General features: G+C 42.2%; 1 protein-coding gene across 8 annotated transcripts in view; it reads left to right on the top strand.

Moving 5' to 3' along the window:
• ZNF462 (zinc finger protein 462) overlaps nucleotides 1-19,430 on the top strand; it is a 96,464-nt gene that overhangs the window by 21,424 nt on the left and 55,610 nt on the right. Inside the window, exon 1 of one of the 8 annotated variants that reach the window (XM_075740854.1) lies at nucleotides 6,520-7,519. The exons of the other annotated variants lie outside the window; for them this stretch is intronic. The gene's annotated coding sequence lies outside the window, so the exon portion shown is untranslated. Of the gene's footprint in view, nucleotides 1-6,519; nucleotides 7,520-19,430 lie in introns of those variants that run through there. 8 annotated transcript variants of the gene reach the window in all.

The raw sequence follows: 19,430 nt of genomic DNA, 5'->3' as shown, positions 1-19,430 counted from the left end.
ACTGTCTAGTTGTACAAGGTGAACTTTCAGCAAGATGATTCCCACTGCCGTTGTCTCATGTTAGGACAGGGATTAGTTGTCTTCAAGAACAGCTGATGGAAATGCTGATTGGTGATTTTATTTTACCAGAACATGCAAGAAGACTCTCACCTGGCAAAGAAAAGGGAAGCAAATAACCTGCTGCTGACTGCAGGTTTGTAGTTAATCAGTTTAGGCTTGATTATCCGTGTCGGGTTTTCCTCCATTTCCCTGTCTTAAGCTTAAAACTATGGAGAAATGATCTGCATTTTGTTCTCAAAGTGGAATCTATGCACAATGTTGGTGGAAGCTGCCTTCCTCTTAAAATTAGATGTGTTTTCCTGTTGTCTAAATAGAGGAAAAGAAGAAATGGAACAGTTTTTTTGTAGTCCTAACAGAGCTACCGTAGACTTTCACATTGTGGTTTCTAAAGGACAGTAAATCCTCCAAACAGAAGACCTCTAGTTTCTTCTGGACTCTACTACCCAGCGTTTTGGTCACCCAGAACTTTAGTCCTGGTTTTACAGACAGGAACTAGAGACTTTGGTCCTGCAGTTATCACACAGGTGGTTATGGGATAAAAACCCAATCAGAATTTGTCAACATGTCAATTTCCTAGAGTAGCCTAATTTTCTATTAGAGATATCCCACCAATTATATTATCAGTAGATTCAAGGGTCTCAACCATTTCAGTAGAAATACGTTTCAGGTTTTTAAAGACACCTCTCAAAATCTTAGGCTTTGGTCTGTTAAGGATGATACATCTAGGAAACTTGGAGATTAACTCTTTTTGCCTTCTGTGCTAATCAAAGACTTTAACAATAAGCACCATCATTAGATCCTCTTTTTTTGATAACTGATGCACAAACAAGTCAGTTTCGGGGAAAAATGGTACATTAGCTTGGTTTTGAAGGTCATGCTGCAGTAGAGGCCTCACTGTAAATGCTTTTCTCTTTAATTTTATAAATCATTTACTACAGCAAGATGGAGAGTTTTGATTCCCTAATTGACAAATTTTTTCAGTTCTTAATTTGTAGTTTCAGTTTTCGAAGACTGCTTTCAAGATTCAGAATACTGTATTGCAGTAGTCTAGCTGGAGGAATTAAAAGACAATGGGAAAACAAGGGAGTTCAGGAATGGAGAAAGAGGTCTGAGTGGTTTCTCTGTTTCTTGGTTTTGGAATAAATGGCTGTTTTAACCCATAAGTAATGCTGAGATTAGTGGCTGTCTTCCATCATGAAATGCAAGTAAAGTTAAGATAAGAAGGTGATTTCCTCTTAGCAAACTATTCCCTCTCCATTTCTCTACCATATTCTGTGTAAAACCTTTTCTCCCGGGCATGGGTGCAAAGGAGCCTTCTTGTCTTTAACTTGAACATTTCCTTTCTTCTAGTAATCAAGCCTACAGATACAGCCTCTGTGTGCTCAGCTGAAAAGGAAACCACTATTTTTTTTTTTTTTGTCAGTGAGGCTTCACTGCCAAAATGATCTTGTACTGCAGGTGGCTAGAGGTATATGATACAAGTTAGTTTGTCAGCTTTGGAAAACATCTGAAGGGCAGGCTCTTCAGGAAGGATGAACCTTAGCACCAGTCCTATGATTAGCAAGTCTGGTTCTGCCTCCTTCAGCTTCTGAGACCTTGAAGATCCATTGCAGGTTCTGCTTTCAGGTAAGGAGAAACATATTCCTATTCTGACCCTCCACTTCATAATAAAAGGCTTTAGTAAGTAGTGATCCACATAAAGGTCTGGTCCTCAGCTGGGGAAAATTGGCAGAACTTCAGCAAATTTCTAGAAATAAAAAAACGGAGAAATCTCTGAAAGCACAGCAGTTACTGGGACTTGCACAATATTCTGCAGCTTGTGAGAAGACAGGAGCAGGAAGTTGGAATGACACTGATGGCTTAATCTTTCTGTGATCTCGTTTTTTTATGAGGGAAAGAAAATCTTTAGAAGAGAACTTTGCTCCTGTTCTCTTGGTGGTATTGGCTTGCATGGCTTTGTTTTTCTTTGAAAATTGATAGCAGAAGACTATCCAGCCTTCAGGAGTGGAGCCATTATATGTGGGGCTGTGCAACAGGAGCCAAAGTTTAAAAATAAAATACCAGGCTGCCTTCCTGAGGATCCAGACATAGCGCGCGCGCACGCACACACACACACACACATGCAATATCTTGACTGACCACAGTTATATCAGTTACTGAGTTCAGAGAAACGGACAATGAAAACCAAAAAGGGAGTCTTGTTCCTCAAAAAGAAAGAGGAAGAAATGTAAGACTTCTGCAGCCTCAGATACCCATTTCTGGAGTGCATGGGAGGCCCCTCATCATCAGCAGGGTTGAATGAGTTAGACCAGATGACTGTCCGTCATTTCTGGTGGTGTTTGCTGTAGCCCCTTCCCAGCCCTCCCTTTTCTCTCCCTCGTTTTTTCTGCCCTACTGAGTAATGGTTGTGAGTAGAGCAGTCTTTTTTGAAAATGTGTTCCTTTCTTGAGAGATAAAAGTAATGACTTTTACTTCATACTGTGTGCTGAAGCACCAGCATGCCAAACATCTTCAGAAAAAATGAAAGACCGACTCCTTTGACTTCAGAGCTACTTTAAAGATACACATCAGCAGCACCATTCTCTGTAGGCTGTGGAAATAGCAGATGATCAGTTTGCATCCTTCCAGAAGACCTGCAGAAGGAGGGGCCTATGGAGGAGACAGTAGATAGACCAGGAAGAACTATTTATGCAGAAAAGCAGAAATTTCAGGTTTAATGCCAGGAATACAGCTTGGAAGGTGAGGTAAGTTATGTTAGAAAGGAATGATCTTTTGAAAGAAAAGGTGACGCTACTCAGACACAGTCTAAGAAAATTGGAAGATACAATTCTTGATCACTTGTGAAGGTAGACAGGGATGAAGAAGTTGAAAGACTTAACCCTTTTTTGCTTGCTTCCCCACGATGCTGATGCCCTATCAACTTCCAGATTTTGCTTGACAATTGTGAGCTGGGCTGACAAGGGTGGGAATTCAGGGTTTCTCCAGTGACTTGGTGTGAAGCAGCAGGGAGTGTGCTTCTCTCAGGTGACATGACATATACTGTGTGTAGGTAGCAGCTGTGCACAGTCTCACCTGCCTGTATGCTGCCTTGAGCTAGTGTGCTAAAAGATAGGAGTCTGCACTTTTGACTGCATGGAGTGGGCAGATGCAGTTTCCAGAAAAACTCCGTATCACCAGATGCACCTCATAGCATAACACAAACTAGCTAGCCTTCCAGCTGCAGCAAGCATGTTTGCGTATCTCAATTGACAGCTACAGGGGGGCGGAGGGGAAACAAAGAAGAGGTGTTACCACTTCATATCTCTGCTCAGGCAAAGTTAACAGTCACAGCTGCCCATGACACACTTGGCTTTTGGCAGAACTCAGGCTGGTTCTGCTCTGCAGACATAGAATGAAGCATGCTCAGTATGCTTCCTTCAGCAGGAGTGCCAGCAGTGTCTTGGATTACTACAGAGACTGCTCTGTGTCTGTGAGCTCCTTCTACAGAGTTTGAGTTCACTTTAAACAGGGTCAGGAGCCCTTGGTAGTCCTGTGTATGGCTCTCAGTACAGGCTAGTCACCGTTTTTTGAAAGTTGTGTTTTCTTAGGCATCCAGACTCTCAAACTGGAACACTGATTTTATTGAAAGTTTTCAGAAAAACCATGTTAGCTTTATGTATAGTGAACATACACTGAACATACACTGAAGGTGATGCTGTAGCCTAAAGGTTTTTTAGGACTTGATTCTCTTACAATCAAATTTTTTTTAAAAAAAATCCATAAAATATCTGGGTCTTGTTTGTGGTGATGTCCTAACAATGAAGGGTAGGTGCAACTGTCGGCATGTGAAAACTAATTGCTCAGTTTGTTCTCATAAATTTTGTTAGCCAGGGTGGAGTGGAAGTGTGCACACACTTTGTGGCTCCAGCTAGCATGTGTGAAACAGAGGTCTGATTAAATCAAACTTCCTCTTCTTTGGTCATTAATATCTCCTCCTTACAGAAGACATTGAGGAAGACCTAGAGTGTTCCTCTTACAGATATTTTTATAAAGGTGCTATAAAGAAGATGCACTGTGATGACTTCTAGTAAGTTTTGATGGGTTTTTGTCCAGACATTTTCTAGAACAGAATTATTATTAATATGTTGCCCATTATTTAGAATAGTTTGAGAGGAGAGTAGAAGGATTTAGCAGTTTGGGCAAAATTGTATTAAGAGAAAGCTCCTCAGACTGGATAAGAATTTCATTTTTTCTAGCTGTCAATCATTCAAAACGAATATCCTCCCTCACCCCCATATAAAGCTCCTTTTTTTTATGGCCACCCTTTTTTCCATCTCCCCCCTCCCACTCTGATCTTGAGTAATATGAGGGTTAGTCGATGTTCACCACCCCTAAACTCCATCTTCCTTGGTATTTTCCTCCTCAGCTCTGCAGACATTGTGCTGAGTTGACCTAAATTCTTTAGCAAAAGGCCTGTATTCTATGCTGAAAGCTCGAAATGCCAACTCCAGTTAAGAAGTAAATACAAAGATAGATAAAGAGCAACAGTTAATATCCTTGTGTGCCGTGTATGATTTATCCCTGCTCCTGAAATTTTACCTTTTGCTGTGTTGGAGGACCTTTCATTTGTAGTTGTTATGGGAAGTTAGCACTGGGATTTCAGGCACAGTGGCACAGAAAGGTCTGTGGGAAGGGCTGAAGTCTGGAAAGCACTTTGTGCTGCTGGCTGTGCCACAGACCAGCTGTGTGACCTGGAGCCAGGCTACTTCACTTCCCTGTGCTTCTCCATTACCAGGTAAAGGAAGAAGGTTCTCCATGGTGCAGACTCATTTTGCTTTTCACACAGAGGGAGCCTACAAAACTGTGGCCTGAAGGTGCATGAGTCAAACATGGACTAACTGCGTGGAATAGAGTGTCAGTATTGCTACTTGACATATTTAATTCTGCCTTTTTGTTCCTTGCATATTACCTACAGGTTGTGAGTATTCAGATTTTGTTCAATAATTTGAAGCGGTTTGAAAACCATAGGAATACTTCAGCCTTTTCTTTCTCTGAGAGCAAGTCACTTCTACTGACTTAAATGACTTGTTTGTGATAAATGAATGGAAACCTGAAACATATTATATTGCCTTTTGTCTTGCTTTGGTGTTCCATGAACAGCAGAAGGAAAAATTAAATTGCTGCAGAACTGATTGTATACTTTTGGCATAGACTCTTTGTCAATGAAGTCCTAAATTAATGTGAAACTTTCACTCTGCATACATTCCTGCAAACAAGAACCCACGCTTGAATGAATGCTTGTTGCAGGAAACAAATAAAAAAAGTACAAATGCCTTTTATTCAAATGAGTTTAAAGGGAAAAAAAGTTTAGAATGGACTACAAAACATACTACTACATTCTTGCTTTTTTCTCTTCCATAGTGTTAAAGGACGTTGGCTAATGTAAATGAAGTGCCTCAGAATATACTTTGTATGTATTTTGGTGTCATATGGTTCACGTATGCCTCTTTTGGGATGAAAAAACAGGGAGACATTCACCTGACTGGAAAATGGTGTTGCTGTATGCTGTATCTGAAGGGCCATTCACTTAGCTGGACTCCTACTGAAGAGAGACATGTGATATTTATCTCTGTGACTGTCCATGTCTCCTCTCCATGTGGAGTTGAAAAGATGCATCCTTTCCCTTTCAACCAGCATAAATCTGAGGACAAACAATTTGATAACAGTTAAGTCTATGGTCTTTGTGGTTTAGGTTTTTTTTTTTTTTTTTTTCCTTGCTTGCTTGCTTGCTCCCATCTTTGTTCCTGAAGTGAGAAGAAGAAAAAAAGAATTTCTTTATATGGTTCTGCTTTGAAGTAATCCTGCTTTATTTTAAAACCTCTTGAGCTGGAGGACTCAATGACACTCGATCTACCTAAAGTATTTATGTGTAACTCTTCTAAGTTTCTTCCCTTTAAGTCAAACTTTGGTTCCTTTTTAAAGTGGTTCTATAATCACCAATAAAACCAATTTCACTTATGTACCCCTTTGCTTTGGAACTGTAGAACATTGCAGTGTGTATTTGTCACTACCATAGGTGAATATCCTTTCTCTTTGTTGAAAACATTGTGAGCCAGGCTACCCTTCCTTTGCTTTCAGAACATTACTTCTGAAGTTTTCAGATTAATTAAAAGGCATGTTATATTGCATAATTTTTTTGGTATATCATCAGGTTGAAAGTTCTGTTGGGTATTTAAACCATCACAGGGTTTCAATCTTCTGGGTTCTTTTGGGGATTTTTTAGAATGTTTTTGTCATCTTTGTTAGCTTAAAATGTATCTTCTCCACTTCCATCTACTTCGCGTGCAGAATAAATGTCAAGGTTTGTCTACCCATGGAGTTATTTAGACAGAGCTATTGCATTTTCAAATAACCTTCAAGTCCAAAAGCGTGTCCAAATGTGGGTACAACCTCACTTCTGGTTCTTCTCATGCACATGGTTTTGGTGTGACATGCAAGATGACCTGGAGGCTTGATGAAAATGTTTGTAGGAAGATATGCTGAGGTCAGTTGCAGAGGGCTTCTAGTAACAACAGTAACACTAAGCGGATCCTTCAGAACCAAATGGATCTGCTCCATGTGGAGGTACCTCATTGTATTTCTGTGTTTTGGTTGTGGAGCTGTTGGCAGTCAAGATGTTCTGTCCCCTCCATTCCAGAGAGGGAATATCCCTGGAGCAGTTTCTCTCTCTGCAGCTAACGCAATGGCTAGTGTACCAATGGGGAGAAGAACTGCTGCCCAGACTGCTTTTCTAGAGCCAAGCATGGATGGGCTTCTGGTTGTAGCCAAAAGAATACCTGTCCGGAAGATCCACTGTCCCATTAATTTTCAATAACATACCTGGATTTGCAATGAAATGAGACTTTCTGAGGACAAAGCTTATGAGAAGGCCATTTCTTGGCTATTTATCTACTGCTTCTCTTCAGGCTTTACTTTGTCACTTAGTATTTATGTGCAAAACCAAAACCCTGGTGACGTCTAAAGTGCCACTGGGCTGCCTTTTCTTGAATTTGTCTAAGTATCTTGGTGGTTTTTTCCCAGGGCATTTTTTTTACTGTTTGGAGAAGGTCCCATTTTTGACTAAGCAAATATATGAGCACTTTCTAAAAAGTCCTTCCTCCTTGAATTTAAGCAAAAAGTCTCTTCTCTTAGGCCAGGAAAACTGGAAATCTCTTCCAGTCCTCACCTTGCTAAGACAGAGTGCTCTCTGGGGACCTGTGTTGAGTCTTCTATATCCTGCCTCTTACAAAAATCAAGCATTTGGGTTCAGTTTCAAGGTTACACAGATTTGCAAAGGTTAAGGAAACTATTTTATCCAGACACTTTCTCTGAAGTGGACTGTCCTATGCTTTTCTTTTTTCCATAATGAAGTTATGCCATCTTCTTTCAGAGTGTTTGAATAAAACACGATGGCCACGTTTCAAATTGGTGTTGACCTGAGGTAGGTAAAATCTTTAATGAACTGTTTGTAAATTATGAGAAGTTGTTAGTTTAATTCACTGGGTTAAACAGAAGGAGTCGGTGGCTGGAAAATACAAGAACAAGGGTGTTCATGGTATCCCTTTAATTTTTTTTTGAGAGAGATATTTTTTATGTTGATAAACTAATCTTGAACCAAACTTTCCTTATGACAATAGACATTGTTTTCTGTATATGTAGTTTGGCAATTGTTTAGATATTCTGGGATAAAGTTTTGGCAACTAGTGTCTTTTTTTATCAGCTTTCATCCTGTATCTTTAGGGTAAAGCGAGAATGGTTCCCCCTTCTTCAAAATGAGAGTAACCTTATGACATTGGGAACTGATTATTTTGTTCTAAAATTGGATTTTTTTACCTTCCTAGTTATTTAAAATGCTTGAAATTTTTTTCAGTTTTAAATGGTTAAATGTAAAGCATTTACAACAGCAGGAAAAAAACAAGGCGTTGTGTAATGGACTAGCAGAAGAGAAAAAAGCTGCAATAGTTCTGTAATGTCTACATATTTGCAAGGATTGTAGCTTTTGAAGGATGCAGTTGATTATAATCTCGCCCCCTCTAAGCCATGGGCCTTATTACAAAGAAAGTCTTAGTTATTTTTCCTTCTTTTTGGTCCATTTCCTGTTTGGGTATTTCTTTGGAGGAAGAAAAAGAAATTAGATCTTGGTGGTTGACCCTCAAACAGCTTATTTAAAGCAAAAAGGATCAAACTAGGACAGAAGAAATCCATTAGGAGCTTTAACATCTTACGACTTTCTATACAACTCAGCTTTAATAATAGTTTTCTCCTTAATTTGAATAGGTCCAGAGTAGTCAGGGGAAAGAACTGTTTATTATCGGAAAGACAAGAAATAAGGTTAACGAGTTTGGGTTTTTTTCCTTTTTGTGAGATTGTTCTTAACTATTAACTGCATACCAAATTATGTTTCTTTTATAGACAGCAAATAGCAGCTTTTCCGTGTTATTAATGTAATAGTTTCTTAATGCCTCTTTGATTGAAACACTTCCTGGCTGGAGAACTTTAATTAACCTTGGTCAATTCATAGATACTGTGATCCGTAACCCTAGGATCACTCTGAATTTCTTTCCCCCTCCCTTTTCCCTTGAAGTGCATTGTAGGTCCACTTAGTATCTTCTAGGAACTGTGCTATCTGTGTATCTCACAAATAATGATGATTGACCCAGTGTGCTATTTTAAATATTTTGTACTTTATATATTGCACCGACTGCAAAAACTTTTTTCCTGGAAGGACTGAGTGAGTGGAGATGGAGGTTGAAGGGGGAGTAAATGAAGTGAGGTTCTCATTTGGACCCAGGATATTGCATTCCAGTGTGTACATATTCCTCCTTTTCAGCAGTATCACTTTTCATCCATCAGTGATAGGACCAGCATTTTGCTGCCACCATCCCAAACAGATAGAGGATCTTCATTTGCACAGGTGGAAAAGATCTTTTGGGATGGGTGGCAGGGAGAAGGGTAGCAGCCTAGTGGTAATCACTAGTCTGAGATCTGTCAAATACTGGAAAAGTATATATTCTTCAACCTGGGGCAGAAAGGCTGGCTGCCATCCTGTGAGTGAGTCAGTGGGCAAATAAAACTGTGTATTCTGTCTGGCATTATAAATGGGTCAGTGATGGATTTGTATTACCTGAGGAAATGAACTGGCTGACAGAGAGGCTTCTGCTTGCTGCCCAGCAAATGTCAAGTATAGCAGGAAGCTTGGGGGACAAGTAGGGATAGCTGGAGACAAAGGCGGTGTTAAATTAGCTAGGATGTCAGTGGAACTCCTCAAATGAGTGTTTCTGAGGAGTAGACTGGGAAAGTTTAACAATCTTTAGACTTTGTTAATCAGCGTTTTCTTGTCCTCCAGTAGAGTTTCAGCCATGGATTCTGCTTTAGAGTCGTGCATGAGGTGGGTTTGGGTCTGCATGAGCTGATGTGCTGTTCTATTCAGCTTTGTTTGCTGGCACGGAGCATGACTTCTGGTGCTTTGGTTTTATAGGGTTAAACCCATTCCTCCGGATGCCCTTTTTCATCCTCTCCACATGCTCTCTGCCTGGGGTTAATCCTTTAAAGGAATACCTCTGGAGCATGTAAGACCTCAAGATGGACTGAGGGAGAGGGCTGCATCATCCCCAGGGTCCTTACTCAGCTGAGCTCATATTGGTGATGAAAAGCTTTGGCTCATTTGGATCTGATCCATACAATGTTTCTTTGGTTCCCAACTGCCCTGTGAATTTCTCTTACCAGACTGGGTGCTGTATTATGGAAATGATCTCTAGCTAAAAGATTAGTCCTCTCACCAGCTGAGTTCAGTCTCTGTCACCACTGCTATGATGTAGGTCCATTCTCTGCACTTAGAGGAACATGTATCCAGCAAAGCATATTTTCACATCCATCTTTCAATATGACAATAATCTCTCTTTATCTTGCCTTCTTAGAAACACTTTTCAGTAGCAGTCCCAAAGCAGACCTTTGCCCCCGGCATTTGTGACTTCTGAGTGCTAGTGACTTGATTTCCACCTCTGTGACTACACTGAGAGTACCTGCTTGTGTTTTGAACTAGCTGGTCTAATCTCAGATCTCTACGGTTAAAATTCTGTGCCCTCTAAAATAATCCAGCAGTTCATATGTTCCCATGGTTTAGCTCTGTCACCAGTTTATAAGCTGTATTTAGCCTCTGTAAAAACACCACGCTTCTGGCAAACTAACATTGGTCCTCTCTAAAGCATGCTTGCAACTCACCAGCTACAGAACTGTAAGTGACCATGAAATGGAGCTTGTAGTTTCAGGGTGAATGGCAAGATTACTTTTAAAGGCACTACAGGCTGCACAAGTCTGTTTTAGGGTTCATTTAAGGGCAGATGGCCATCAGGAGATAATCTCTTCTGTCTTCAGTTGCAGCTTTGCTCTTTCCCACTTCAGTTCATGATGTAGCAGGGTATGTGGTTGAGTTTGTCATATCTAATTTGCTACTGGCAGGACCCCCTTTATAACAGCTCTGACTTTACTTGGCAAGAAAGAGATCTTTGCTGGGGTTATGCCAGGCTGAGGAGCCTGCTCCTCCCCCTGATCCTTCCAGGGTGAGGCTGGTAATGCATCCTTTGTGTAAAAAGCTCCTAGAAGATGTTATTTGCAATGCATGAGAAGGAATTAGGTTGTTTCTGGAGTATCCAGGCAGAGTGCTGCTGTGTGCTTCAGCACCACCTACTGACATCTTCCTCTCTCAAGTCCATGGACATGGGGGAGTGCAGTTCCCTTAACTCACAGGAACTGCATTTCTTGAGGTAATTAACAATACACTCTTGGCTAGTGTAGAAACCCCAGACCCACTGCTTTCAGTTGCATTATGCCATATGGGGAGCACTAAGGAGCAGGGTACAAAAGCCAAGTTGCTTGGCTCTGGCATCTGTTTTCCTAGCTTGGGCCAGCCCACTTGCCTCTTGAACACATATGCCTATGCAGAAGGGCATTGGGAGGTTGGGTTGTGGCAGTGAGGTGGATGACTTGGCTTGTTTCCTGTGAGCATTTAGTATGGGAATCAAGTGGCAGACCACATTTCTACTCTAGAGTTTTGCCCTATGCTGTTCCATCTTCCTCTTAAATTCTGGAATGATTTAAACAGATAGTTTCTTTACAGGTTTTGACTGGGAAAATGGTTTAATGCTTGTTTGTGTGTGTTTTAATTTTCTTCCTCTTCTTTGCCTTCTGGTAGGAAAGGAAATTGAGTTTATTCTGTAAAAAAAAAAAAAAAGGAACCTATCTGATCAAAATTCCCCCCTTCTTAGTAAAATTGTTGTTACATCTTCTTGTAACACATGGCCAAAGCAATATTCTGTTTATTGACTCTGGTGAACCACAGGAAACCTTGACAAAACTGTCAGTGTGTCTGTATTTGCACCTCCACAACTACTTTTATGCAGCAATTAAGTACCTGCCATACTTAATAAGGTAAAACGTCCTACTCCGACCACTTAGTTGTTCTGATTCTCACATATATTTAGAGTTTTTTTGATTTCTGTAGGGATTAACAACATGCCATGAAAGTAATTCAGAAGATCAGAAAAACACATCCTAGTCTTGCTTGGAGCACAAGTATTTAAGATTCGAGAGCCTTCTCACAGGTGAAGTTCTTCATCCTAAGACGCAGTTGCCCATGCTCTGTACCATGTAATGCCTCACAGCTAACCTCCAGGAAGGGAAGACAAAAAAAGTCAAAATCATACTTTGTATGACTCTCTCTCAATTTGTCTTTTAATTAAGTTGTGGCATTTTATTTGCAATCTGGTTTTATTTTAAAAGTTTGAAGTATCCGTCAGGCATTTAGGTGGCCTCTTCATGTATTTTTTTAAAAAGAAGAGATATAGATGTACACTGCAAGAGCCCAAAGAAGGAAGGAAAAGAGATGTTATTTGTTAGAAATGGAAAAGGAGTGGTCAGCATTTAGGCACCTTGAATCAGTAAAGCCCTAGTCTAATGCTTACTGTAGTTTGGTTCCATCTTACACTTTTGTCTTCCTTGCTAGGGAAGTTTGTGTTTTCTGCAGTGAGATAACCATCAGTTTGCTGTGTCTGCTAGAGGCTGGGGACTGCAGTCTTTTCATCAGGATACCTTGCAGAAGCTGACATTGTGTTTCTGAGATTCTCCCTTCTTTCATACCTCCTTGTAAAATCTTTGGTGTGTCTTAGTTCTTCTAGGGTCTTACAGTGAGACAGCGAATACTCATTGATGTTCAGTAACTGAGCACCATGTTTTTCTGTTGTTTGTTTTTGGTTGGTTGTGGGGTTTGGGGGTTTTTTAGGTTTTGTTTGGTTATTTCCCCCCCCCCCCCCCCCCCCCCCCGTGTGTGTGTGTTTTTTGGTTTGGGTTTTGGGGTTTTTTTTTTTCCATTTTTTGACAAGTCATAGTCTTGGAGAACTGGTTGAGCTGATAGCAATGTATCCATCATTTGAACCTGTTTCAGGTCATTTATGTGTTTATATATTAAGTTCCCTAAAAGAAAAATAACCAGAGGTTCTGTGAATCCTTGTTCTCTTCTTAAACTGAAATACCTATCTATGCTCCTAAGACTGTGCAGCCTTTCTTCCACAAGCTTTAAGAGTAATGTGGTTTATATTTCCTTTAAAATGTAGAAGATTTTGCAAGCTATGCGGTAGCTTTACAGTGATCTATAGTATCAGGTATGCTAAATGAATGCATGTATTCAGGAACATAAGTAAGCAGTAACTGTGTAAGGATCAACAAAGTTCCTTGTCCTGTTTTCCATGACCGGGAGATTTCCGAAAAGTTTGGAATATAATGTACAAAGAATGTGTAGTAGAAAGACCTGGTGGGAAGAGTCCTGTGACTGGTGTGCTGTGATGGATGGTTACAGGCTCTTCAGAAGAGACAGGCAGGGCACGAGAGGTGGGGGGGTGGCGCTCTGTGTGGAGCTGTCAGTTGGCGATGACATAGTTGAGGGCCTCTGGGTAAGGATTAAGGGACAAGCAAATAAGGGGGATGTCGTTGTGGGAGTCTACTATAGACCACCCAGCCAGGACGGCCACTGATGAATTATTCTTTAAGAAACTAAGAGAAGCCTCTATATCAACTGCCCTTGTCCTCATGGGGGACTTCAACTTGCCAGATGTCAACTGGGAACACCACACAGCTGATACCAGCAGGTCCAGGAGTTTCCTGAAACACCTCGATGATAGCTTCCTGGTACAGGTATTAAAGGAGCCGACAAGGAAAGGTGCCCTCCTAGATCTGTTACTCGTGAACAGAGAAGGTCTTGTGGGGGAAGTGGCGATTGGTGGCCATCTTGGCCATAGTAACCATGAAGTGGTAGAATTTAAAATCTTTGGCGATAGGAGGAAAACTGCCACCAACACTTCAACCCTGGATATGGGGAGAGCAGACTTCATGCTGCTCAGGGAACTAGTCAGTCAGGTCCCCTGGGAAACTGCTCTTGAAGGCATTGGGGTCCATCAGTGCTGGTCACTTATAAGGGCCACCTCCTAAGAGCTCAGGAACAGGTGATTCCAAAATGCTGCAAGTCAAGCAGGCAGGACAGAAGGCCAGCTTGGCTGAACAGGGATCTTCTAGAGCTTAGGCAGAAAAAGAAAGTGTATGGTCACTGGAAGCAGGGTCAGGCAACATGGGAGGACTACTACAGGGATGCTGCTCGCCTTTGTAGGGAGAAAATTAGTGCGGCTAAAGCTCAGTTAGAGTTGAAGCTGGCCAGTACTGTGAGGGACAATAAAAAGGGCTTTTTTAAATACGTTATTAACAAAAGGAGGACCAGAGAGAATATTGGCTCATTACTCGACGAGAATGGTCATTTTATAAACAGGGACATAGACAAAGCAGAGACATTTAATGCCTTCTTCACCTCTGTCTTCAACACTGATGACGGGCTTTGGGACCCCAGATGCCTCGAGTTGGAGGACCGTGACTGCGGTAATGATAAACTTGCAGCTGATCCCTAGGGGACTTGTGCAGGACTTGCTGCTCCACCTGGATGCATACAAGTTCTTGGGGCCAGATGGGATTCATCCCAGGGTGCTCAGAGAGTTGGCTGATGTCATTCGAGACCTCTCTCAATTATTTTTCAACTTTCTTGGAGAGGTCCCAGTTGACTGGAAGCTGGCAAATGTTGTTCCAGTCTTCAAGAAGGGCAAGAAAGAAGACCCTGCTAATTACAGACCTGTCACTCTCACTTCAGTGTGTGGTAAAATTATGGAGAAAATTATGCTGGGAGTTGTCGAAAAACACCTGAAGGACAACGCAGTCATTGGTCACAACCAACACGGGTTCGTGAGAGGAAGGGCCTGTTTAACAAACTTAGTTTCCTTTTATGACAAGGTCACCCATCTAGTTGACCAAGGGAAGCCAGTTGATGTCATTTTTTTAGATTTCAGTAAAGCTTTCGATATTGTCTCTCACAGTATCTTTCTGGACGAAATGTCCAGCATACAGTTTGACAGAAACATGGTGAGATGGGTGAGCAACTGGCTGACGGTTCGCACCCAAAAAGTTATGGTAAACGGGGTTACATCAGGCTGGTGGCCAGTCACTAGTGGGGTTTCCAAGGGCTCCATTTTAGGGCCAGTTCTTTTTAATGTTTTCATAAATGACTTGGATGTAGGACTAGAAGGTGTTGTGAATAAGTTTGTGGATGACACCAAATTGGGAGGAGCTGTTGATTCCATCGAGGGTGGGGAGGCCTTGCAGAGAGATCTGGACAGATTGGAGAACTGGGCAATCACCAACTACATGAGGTTTAACAAGGGCAAGTGCTGGATTCTGCACCTGGGAAGGGGCAACCCTGGCTATACGTACAGACTGGGCGATGAGATGCTGGAGACCAGCCATGCTGGAAGGGACTTGGGGGTCTTGGTCGACAGCAAGTTGAACATGAGTCAACAGTGTGCCCAGGCTGCCAGGAAGGCCAACCGTATCCTGGGGTGCATCAAGCACGGCATTGCTAGCCGGTCTAGGGAAGTGATTGTCGCAATCTACTCTGTGCTGGTGCGGCCTCACCTCGAGTAATGCATGCAGTTTTGGGCGCCACAGTACAAGAAGGACCTAAAACTATTGGAGAGTGTCCAAAGGAGGGCAACAAAGATGGTGAAGTGTCTAGAGGGGAAGACATATGAGGAGAGACTGAAGTCCCTTGGTTTGTTCAGCCTAGAGAAGAGGAGACTGAGGGGAGACCTCATCGCGGTCTACAGCTTCCTCATGAGGGGGAGCGAAGGGGCAGGTGCTGATCTCCTCCTTCTGGTGACCAGTGATAGAACCTGAGGGAATGGCATGAAGCTGCGACAGGGGAGGTTTAGGTTGGATATCAGGAAAAGGTTCTTCACTGAGAGGGTGGTCGGACACTGGAAGAGGCTCCCCAGGGAAGTGGGTGACAGCACTGGGCTTGACTGAGTTCAAGAAGCATCTGGATAACACTCTCAGTCATATGCTCTGATTCGGCTGGTCCTGTGTGGAGCCAGGAGTTGGACTCAATGATCCTTATGGGTCCTTTCCAACTCACGATATTCTATGATTCTATGACCTCCTTTTGTGGAATCTGACCTGCAGCCCACTACAGGTTCAAACAATCTTCTAGGTGGCTGGATAAGTACATTTTAGGAAAAAAAAGTGAGTCTGCTCAATCAATATAGATTGTTGTTTTTACTCTTCAGTTGTAATGTATCTCTAATAGAAGTTCTTTCCTGAAAATATCTTATATTGTAGTATGTATTTCCATGTAGGTCAACAGAAATATTTACTGGAAGAAATGTGCAACAGTATCAGTATTTCTCTCATGAGTATAGCTGTTGAGTTTCAAAATGTAATAAAAGATCCAAAATGGCACATCACTGTGGAGATCTTGATAATGAAAGGTGTAACTGGTGATAAAATTTTCTGTAAGTCCTTTACATGAAAATATGAACCACAAAGTATCTATATTGCAGTGGAGAGCTGCAACTCAACTCATGGAGTTCTATCAAAATACAGTTCTATCAATTAAAAAAAAAAAAAGTGAAAAAAGAAATGGTATTTCAATTTATTTTATTTTGATACCAGCTTGGAGGAGTAACTCCAAAGACAACCCTCAGAGGACCAAGAATCCCAGTAGTTTGACTGGAATTTGGTCACTGAAAGTTGAGAGTTTAATTCATTCTTTGAATTTCTCATTAATTACAGGTTTGGTTTGGTTTTATTTTTTCCTAAACAAAAGATGAGGCTGGCTTCCTCCAGTTAGAATAGCCTTCAGGTTTCTCAAATCTATCAATTTTTGCATTGTTCCTCTGATTTTACTTGTTTAGTCCTCCTTTTCGCTGTTGTGATCTTATGTTATAAAAAGTGTTCAAAAAAAACCAAACCGAAGGCAAAACAAGCCTAAACCCAAGGACATCAGATCAGCAGCTCCATCATACATGAGCTGCACCTGGCCAGGAGCCCAGGTGGCACGGCTGGAAAGTCCTCACTGCAGCTGTAGGCACTGGTGCCTTGTAAAACCCAGGCTCCTCTGGCAGGGAAAAATGCCTGTGGTGTTACTCATGGGAATTTTGAAAACTTGTCATGTCTGTAATGAGTTGCTTGTGAATCACATTGCCGTGATGTTTGGTAGTTTATTTCTGGTAGGTTGCTAGTCCAACAGCAAGAAAAAGTCAGTGGGGAGATGAGAACAACACTGAAGGTTCCTGCATGTTTTGAATCAAAAAGATTACTCTGGTGCATGATTCCAGCCTCTGTGAAGACATTCTGTTCATGCCAATCTGCTTTGACCCAATGTGGCACGTGGCAGCCACCAGGGCTCCCCATGGAGAGGCAGGTCAAGGCACACCAGCCTGGGCCCGTTCCACCACCCTGGCTGGAAGCAGGGCAGGCTGAGGGCAGCCTCAGCCCTGGGCATTGGGAACCTCCGTGGGGCCTGGCCAGGGCAATGGGCCTGCAGGTGGGCCTGGCTGGGTAGGGCGCAGGGCAGGGCTGTGGGGATTTGGAGACCAGCCCTGCTGTGGCATTGCTGGGGCAGGGGCTGATGGCGCCAGGGGGTGAAATGGGATCCTGGGTTGTGGGGGAGCCCCAGGAGGGCTGTTCAGGAAGAGTGAAGCCTGTGGGTGCCCTCATGGCCCAGGCACACACTGCATCTCCAGGGGGACTTTGTCCAGTTGAGAGGGGTTTGGCAGTGTTTCTGCTGGTGTGATGGAGTGTGTAACGTCATACAGTCATAGAATCATTTAGATGGGAAAAGACCTTTAAGATCATTGCGTCCAACTGTAAACCTAGCACTGCCAAGTCCACCATGTCCGTAAGCACCATGTCTACACATCTTTTAAGTACCTCCAGGGATGGTGACTCAACCACTTCCCTGGGCAGCCTGTTCCAGTGCTTGACAACCCTGTTGGTGAAGCACTTTCTTTCAGCTCCACCTTGGCACAGAGTAAAATGAAAGTTGTGTGCGCAACCTGCGTGTATGAGGTAGGGATGTAGATGCCTCTGATCATCTGACTGAAGGAAGGCTAGGGGAACTGGAGATTTCTTTGTTTTACATGCAAAGTTACTAATACTGAGCTGGAAGCTCACATAGTGTGTGAGGTCTGACTGACCTTTTTAGTTGTGGTTGTGCATATGCATATTCTTAACTTCTAGAAGCTCTGCTGACTCCCTCTAAGACTATATAACGGATGGGTAGTCAAACCACAGAAGCTCAATTTTGAGGTCAGTGCCTTGGGCTTCATAATTAATTTTGTATTTTGAAGCTTTAAAACCAAACTTAAACATAATGATTTGTACTACTTGGCTGCTGCCAAATTCTGCAATGGCTGTTGTTCAACAAGCACAATTATCTTTTGTTTTAGATTTTTAAAAACCTAGAAATCTAATGCAACTGTGTCTCTGATGTTCTCATGCATTTATGAGTGTAGAGGATGTCAAAGACAATCTGAGACTTTACCGTGGGTCTTTAAAACCGTGGCTTTGAGAATCTCTTTGGCCCAATGTTTGGAAGCTTTCTGCTCATAAGAAAAATGAGAATACCTCTTTTCCATATTAAGCATTAAAGCCATATATTTTAAGAAGAGGTTGTAAATTCAAATTAGTCAGACAATGACATTTTAATAATCTGGTGAGGTTAGCATATTAGTAAGGGTATTTTAGAAGTCACATTATCTGCGGGCAATGTGGTCTCAAGAGATTGGTTGTGAACATGTTAGAGGGCTTGTGGGATTTATGGACTAATTTCATGGTGGTTGTGTTTGGTTGTTTTGTTTTTTTCCCCCAGACTTCCTCTTCTCCTTTTGAGTTAGTGGATTAGATAACTCCTCTCTCACTCGTCCTCCACTCCCCTCTAAATTTTCTTATCGTGCTGTTTGAAGATTTAAAGGATTTATGTAATATGTTGCCTTAGCTGGTCATGATGGACATGTGCAAATCTTGCTTTGTCTCCTTTGCTTGGTGTGTGTGTCTTGCCAGTGTATTAACATCTGCACTTGAAAATGCTCTTTGCTGGTGGGCAGGTGGGTCTGTCTCAGTTCCATATCCCATGCAGACAAAAAAAGGAGACAGACACACGTTGTGTTGTTTCTGTTTCATTTGATATTTGAGCTCAAACTAGCAGTTTGTGTTTGTGCAATGCCTGAATTTTAAAGAAAAATGTGGAGATGGTAGAGCAGAATTCCTTAAAAAATGCTTCATCCTGCTTTCAGTGTGATGCATGGTTAAAACACCAAATTGAAGTCTATTCAGCTGAACCTGATGTTTGTTCCTCCTAGCTGCAGTAAGATTAACCTCTTCTCTGACTGGGTGTTGCCTTTGTGATAAAAACCCTGCTGAGATTCAAGCTGGAATCCATTAGAAAGTCTTCATCAGTTTTTGTAATCAGCAGTAATTAATGATCTCTCAACTCTTCCTTCTGATTCGTAGCAGAAGGGTTCTGTTAGTTTGAGACTGTCTAGACAGCAACCAGCATCCTTGAGGATACCTTCTCCAAGCATTGAGTGTATGATGACTGCTGGAGGTGGGAATGGTGGTGGTTTTTACCTCTTGAAGCTGCCAGGATTCTCTTTTTTCAGAGCCTCAGGTTTGCTGTCCCTTCTGGTTTTCTTTTTTGTAGGCTGGGCTGAAGTTTCCAAAAGAGAGCTGAAAGTGTTTTGTGGTGGTGTTTCTAAAGGGTCTGAAGTTTTCCGGGGGGGGGGGGGTGGTGGTGTGGGAAGGAAGGGGGGTGTGAGGGGGGAAGAGTGAGATGTGTGTGTGTCGTTTTTCCTCTGTTCTACACAATTGAGCTTTCAGAGAACCTCTCCTAAAAGGCATAGCTATGGCCTTTGTGTGAAGGGTGTGTCTGCTGGCAGGGTTTGCTGATGCAGGCAGGCTGGCTGGTGATTAACAAAGGTCATTAGACT

The sequence above is a fragment of the Balearica regulorum genome, chromosome Z (assembly GCF_011004875.1).
Source record: "Balearica regulorum gibbericeps isolate bBalReg1 chromosome Z, bBalReg1.pri, whole genome shotgun sequence".
Lineage (NCBI taxonomy): Eukaryota > Metazoa > Chordata > Aves > Gruiformes > Gruidae > Balearica > Balearica regulorum.
The sequence above is the reverse complement of the archived record's forward strand: the minus strand, read 5'-3'. Positions and strand labels throughout refer to the sequence as shown.